Source organism: Spinacia oleracea, chromosome 3 (assembly GCF_020520425.1).
Source record: "Spinacia oleracea cultivar Varoflay chromosome 3, BTI_SOV_V1, whole genome shotgun sequence".
Lineage (NCBI taxonomy): Eukaryota > Viridiplantae > Streptophyta > Magnoliopsida > Caryophyllales > Amaranthaceae > Spinacia > Spinacia oleracea.
The window spans coordinates 10,702,593-10,709,583 of record NC_079489.1 but is presented as its reverse complement, the minus strand read 5'-3'; the positions used below and the strand labels follow the sequence as shown (position 1 = coordinate 10,709,583).

At 30.9% G+C, this 6,991-nt stretch overlaps 1 long non-coding RNA gene across 1 annotated transcript; it reads left to right on the top strand.

The window, feature by feature from the left end:
- The first annotated feature begins 3,625 nt into the window (after positions 1–3,625).
- On the top strand, positions 3,626–6,991 carry LOC130470663 (uncharacterized). Its single transcript, XR_008931383.1, has 3 exons — positions 3,626–3,851; positions 4,143–4,283; positions 6,596–6,991. It is a non-coding gene; the product is annotated as an uncharacterized lncRNA (long non-coding RNA).

Below are 6,991 nucleotides of genomic sequence, written 5' to 3'. Positions count from 1 at the left end.
ATAAAAGTACTTCGTCGATTTCTTAACGTATTTAAAGTTTCCTTTTAAGGTTAATATATTTAAGTTATTACTAAACGTCTAAACGTATTAGTTAAGTGTACTATAATTTGGAATACATACTATAAAAATAAATTATTTCAAATATACAAAACTGAAGTACTAAATATAAGGTTACCAAAATTAAAGTACCCGTGCAATTGCACGGATATATTAATATTTTAAATCAAATAATTTGAATGTGTGATGTTATTTAACTCTTTTATTTACAAAGTGACATATTGCATATAATTTTTAAAAGTGACGGATTGCATAAAGGTTGCATATATAAGATGTCATCTAGCTCTTTGTTTTACTTTTTCTTTTTAATATACTACCTTAGCACCATCTAGAACTATTATCGATAATCAACATCAAGATTCTTAAGATTGATATCCTATTTTAAATCACTGATGGGATATGATCGAATCGGTATATCAGATCATTACGATCCTACAAATTTGATATTAGTGACATTGTTTTGTTTAATTTTTTATTGATTGATTTTTCCAATTTTGTTAATGGTTAATGGCAAATAATTTTTGAATGGTCCAGACACCTCTAATGGTTCGTGTGCAGAGAACCTACTTCACGTGAGAGCCAAAATAAGTTGATGTTCCTCCAAAGTCGTAGGTTTCACTAATTCACAATAAGACTCAATTTCATTATCATATATATTCCTGCAATAAAAAAATATATTAATTTCCCACAAGGTAAAGGATTATACTTGTGTTATTATGCGGGCCCAAAACCAATAATTTTCTCCATAACTCTTTTTAGATACGAGACCTTTATTGTTCATATAGTGACTATAATAGGTTAAACACCAAAATTCTTAGACATGGTAACCCTATTTTTTAAAAGTAAATTGTGACATAGAATCACATAATTCAAGCACAACATGTATCAGCGACACCAATTTGATATTTTTTTCATAATCATAATAAACATGCCAAAATAAATTAGGAACAAATTGTTGAACTTTTTTAGACATGGTCCAGAATAAATTTAGTGTGGACCAGGTCCACTTAAGAATTGTTGCAAAGTAAATTGTAAATGATGGTAAGATTTGGGTTTACTTAATTGCGTGTAACTTAGATTATCTCCGCGACATTTCCAACCTTAATTAATTAATTGATAAATTGATCATCATTGTTAATTCTAGTAATACTTTTCACAATATTGAGCAAGATTGTACTTGGTATTTGAATCCTGAATAAATATCTTTTAGTAAAAAGGATATTCAAATTTTCTGGAAACAAATCACTCTTATCATCTTGCAAACTAAAATTGCTTATGTAAGTAAAATAAGTTAAGTATATGGTCACATGAGAATGCTTTATTCTCATAATTTTATAACTTACATAGTCCTCTGTAATTATTAATATGAAGCAGTAATAAAATAACTAAAGGGTTAGTGTAAAGGTATGCTCGTATCACTCACGACATTGGCTGCTCCTTTCTCTCTCCTTTTTCTCTCTTCTCTCTCATCTTGCAGGGATTCAGTTTTCTTGGCCGTTTAGGCCGGAAGTATTCTAATTTCTTCGAAAATTAGACTATTTCCGATCCTTCTTCTTGTTTTTCATTGTTTTCTCTTCATGTTTATCTTGTTTTGGTTTCTTTTTTGTTGATTTGTTCCCAATTTATTCTTGAGTTGTTCCCAATTTATTTGGGTTTTTCACAGAGTTTTCTAGGTTATTGTTTCTCATCCATGGATGAAATTTATGTTAGGGTTTCAATTATTGGGAAGGAGAATTGGATTCATACAGGTTTAGGGTTTATCATCAACTCGTCGATCAGAACAATTGGGTGCGCAGATTGCCAAGGGCTCTACTTGGAAAGATGTGAATTTATCGAAAATCACTACTCGCGTTAAGTTATAAGCGCTGGAGTACGTATGAGATGTGCTTTAGGATGCAGAATAGTCATTGTTTTTATTGTAACAATTATGTATTTTGTTTGAATATGTGGTATGCAGATATATTTTATCATTATATATGTCGTATGGCTGATTATTAATGATATTGTTCTTCCCCTATCAAAAAATAAAATAAAATAACTGATTCCCTGACTTTCATAAATTTTTTCATTTAGAAAATTTCAAAGATATAAAGAATACCTATTATTATTATTATTATTATTATTATTATTATTATTATTATTATTATTATTATTAGCATAATGCTTTATACTTGTATCCTTCATCCCTTATTACGGAGTACTCCATACTCACTATTCAATATTGCCATAAATTGATACTTCGTATATTAGTTACCTTTGATAGACTTTTATTTTAAATCAATTGTCAATATTCGAAGGATTTGAAAAACTTCTCGATCATATATAACAATTATGGACTACCGCTTTCATCAATTACGTTAACGTACTCCGATCTTGTAATTGTCGTCCATATATTTAATTTATTTTCAAAAGGCATTAATGTGCATACCACAATGAAGAATATATATTTAATAATAAAAAATAAAAAGATACTGCATACCTTGGTGGTGCAAATTTAACAGGTAAGTTTTTAGCACCAAGACCTTCCTTTTAATTTCCTTATTACTCAACTTTCTTCAATTCTTACAATTTTTGCATGAATTATATTGCCAATTGGTTTTAGTTTCGATACCGACTATTATAGCAAGTGCACATAAAAGCGTTCTTGGTGAATTTGTAAGTAAAGTCATAATTTTACCAATCTAATATAAAAAAAATCAATATTACTTAGGAGTTAGGATGTTGTAAAGTGGATAATTTGGAATCTAATACCTTAGTTTTCTCGCATATCTCCTCTAACTGTACTCTTTTAAACATTACCAAAACTCATTAGATATAGAATGTGAATTTTATTTGACAAATGAGTGAGTTTTTATGAATGACAATCATCCACATCAGCAATACTGCCAAAATATTTAAAAAGATAACGTTTAAGTATATAGTGCAAGTATATTCGATGTAATATATATTCGTATTTATATAATAATAATAATATAGGAATTGTAAAGAACACATAAAATGTTATATTTTTTTAACGCAATAACAGTTCAAATCATTCCATTTTAGCTATAGAAAATATGTAAATTAAATCCTTCTATATATATATATATATATATATATATATATATATATATATATATATATATATATATATATATATATATATATATATATATATATATATATATATATATATATATATATATGATCACTTTACGTAGGGATGTTGTACGGACAAGTTTGTGGTACTTGTACACCAAAGTTAATCAGAGTAATTGCACGGTCCCTATATATATTGTTAATTTGCTAAAATATGTATTTTTAAATTTTGATAAAAATTGGTCAGAGTATATAAATGTTAAACTTTGGAATATTATATGAAGAATATATGAAGTATGGTAAATTATTTCTTTTCTCTAATGAAGATAAAAATATATGATATATACGATATAAAAATATACGTAGTACGATACATGGAGTATATGGTAAGTTCATATTTTTTTTGCGAAAAACCTTTGATTTTTTTGCGATTTATCATTTTTAGGGTTTTATTTTATTAGGATTTATGAATTTGACATTTTTAATTCATCAATTAAGATAATTTATTTGTTTAATTTCCAGTGATTTTGAATTTAGGGTTCTTATTTTTATCCTTTTTCTAATTTTATCCTTACTTTCCAATGATTTTGAATTTAGGATTCTTATTTTTATCCCTTTTGTAATTTACTGTTTGACAGAAACAGAGGAAATCCGTCATGTTTAGAAAAAATTTACCCTCCCTTTTTCGGATCTTCGTCATCATCTCCAGCTTCCAAGTATAATTTCTTGTCAATTTTTTCCCATATTTTTATCAATTTATAATGCTTATATTACTTGATTTTCTATTACCTGTTTGTTCCCTCATTTCTGGATTTAGAATTTCAGGTGTATGATTGGTTGAGTTGATTTATCGATGTAATTAACTTAAATTTATCATCAATAAGGAATACCTATTGGCTAATTGTTGGTATTTTGTTGAAATTTGAGTGCTTTCTTCTTGCCCATTTTGATTTGTACTGTGAATTTGTAATTGACTTTATTGACTTTTTTTTATTGGTTTGTTATAGTGGCTTCAATGCCAGTTAATGCAAAAGACCAGATCATTATGCCGAAAAGTTGTATCGACTGCGCTGTTAGGTCTTACTGGTGGTGTTGCGTTGAGTGTCGTTGATGACCTTGCTATCTAGTATCTACCAGGGTTGTAGCAGGTATTTTTCATCTTGTTATTCGTAATTTTTTATTTGAAGTGAAAATGGCAAAAGCCATGTTTAACGTGGTTGGTAATGAGATATTGAGATGTGACTCGTGAGTGGTTGTTACTTGTTAGTATAGGAGGAGAAGATCGATGGAAAGTTGGAAACTGGGTTTCGAGGTTGTGAATTGAATATGGTGTAATTGGTGCGTGTACTAGTTTTTCTTGCACAACATTTGTGGATATTTGAGAGTTGGGTGCACGGGTATCCTGTTATTCTTCCAGTTCTATTGTTGATTTATGTATATTCCAATTGTTAAGTTCATTAGCAGGCGAATCTCGATTCTTGACATTTTAGTATCGTTGTAGACAGTGGCGGACCTTGAACGGTTTTATGAGGGGGGCGGTAGAAAAAAATTAAGCAATATACTATGTAATTATATAATTATACACAAATTTTGGGGGGGGCCGTAACTAAAATTACACTATAAAAATTTCAGCAGGGGGGCCAGGCCCACCCCAGCCATACATAAGATCCGCCATTGGTTGTAGATCGAATACCTATAAATGTTCGTTTCTTTATGGTACGTAAATCTAGGCAATGATATATGCTCTTAGGGTTGTATATAAGCAAAATCGTTTTGCTTATAACTGATTTAATTTTTAACGCATTCTACGGAGTATTCTGTGATGTTTTTTTCGGGGTTGGGGAGTGGGGACTGAAGTTTTGAAGTTGAGTAACCCTATTTAACTATATTTCTCATACTAAGTAACCTGAGTTTGGGAAGTACACTCAAGCTGGTAAGAATAACCACCTAGAAAATAAATAAAAACACTCAAGGATCCGCATTGATTGAACCAATTACTTTCTTTTGTGATTAGTAATTTTAAAATGTGTAAATTATTGATATATAGAATTTTAGTGATGATCCTTGGCTCATGAAGATCCTAGATTGAGAGCAGGGAGGTGAAATTTAAATGGTTAATTGATTGTCAATTCTGGAGTTGAGGAGGCATTTTTCCAATTTAGTCAATGTCTACGGTGTGTGGGAAGAGAGAGACTTAATCGGAGGGAAACGTGCAGGAAAGAGAGAGAAGAAAAATAGCATGTTACCAACTGTGTTGGAAATTGGAGAGCAGAGGAAACAAGGGGAGGTAAGAATAGGATCAAGGGTGTGAGAACCTCGTAAACACAGATAATCTAGAGCTAGGTTTACGTTTACCCAAGGGCCAAGGGTAATTATTTGCTAATTTGAAGCTAACAATTTTTATTTGGGTCTCTTGAGCTACGTGTTTTGATTTATTTGGGTCTCTTGGGATATGTGTTTTGATTTATTTGTGTAATTGCGTATATTATCTCAAGTTAATCAAAGTGTAACATGGACAAAACAAAATTCACACCGTAGCACATCAAAACATATAAATTTCAGATCACAATACCTTATTTCAGATGAAAAGAACAAATTCTTTGTGGGGATAAAGAATCTTACAGAAGAGTGTTGACAAGTATTGTGACATAGAGAGAGTACCATGATAAGGGAGTTCACAAGATAATGTATTATGCGTAAGTGAGATATTAGCGGAGAACGATCATACTACACGTATCTTGGCGGATTATTCCACTTACTATAGATTAAGTTTAGGATGCAATTTTTTAGGATAACATTAAACATTTACAAGGTCTATCTTTAACTGTGGTAGAAGATTCACATCTTTAAGCTTATACACTCAGCAACATAGGAAAATTTTCAGCAATCACACAACATCCTTATATATGGTAGAGTGCTCATCAGGCTCCATCTTTTCCGAGAATCTCAAATCTTCAGGTAAGGTTTTATGGATCTGCACCAGTTAAGAGGATTCCATCATTCTCGGAAATAAATTCCAAGGATATCAGCTACTTCAAGAGTATATTATAGCACAAATAACACGAGGACCAGTTTACGTAAACAAAATACAGGTTGACTTGACGATATCAGCTACTTCAAGGGTCTAATTTCAATGATAATAAATAACCAGCCTAAACAACCTGAACAAGGTACAATTGATAAACCACAAGGGTACATCTTTATCAAATATTAGTGTACATATATACTTCAACCTCAAATATCTAAATAGGACTACCATGTGTAAATATCTAATCTACATGCTAAGAACAAAATAAAGATCATATTGTTGAACACAATATTTGCGAGCTTTGCTTACCTGGTATTGTTCTTGATAACATGATGTATCACAGTAGGTACTCATTGCTATATTGCTTGCTTGTTCAACCTTTACCTTCATACCCGTTCTTTACACTTACCTCACATCACCTTGTCTTACAAGTTGATGCAAGGACCTTTGCGGCCGCCAGGAGCTTTCCCGCACCAAGCACATTTTGATAGAGGTTGGACCAACGACATCTTTATCGATCCAAGTGTAATGTATTGCAACTTTGCTTAAAGAAAATGGTCATTGAAGATGACATTATTGAAGTTTCCAACAGAGAGGATGGAAATGCATGGCAATGCAGAGGAGTGACTTCACTTCCCTTTTGTCCAACATGCTCATTTGCAAGCTACATATGTATACATAATCACTTGCAAGCATGTTTTTATTGGCTCTGTATAAGTCTTTTTTTGCTCTTTAACAAAATTATGCAATCTTAATTAAACTTTAGATCTTTTGGTTGCAGTTTTTTCTAGAGGAATATGGAAGAGGTTAAAACCTTTTATGTCTATT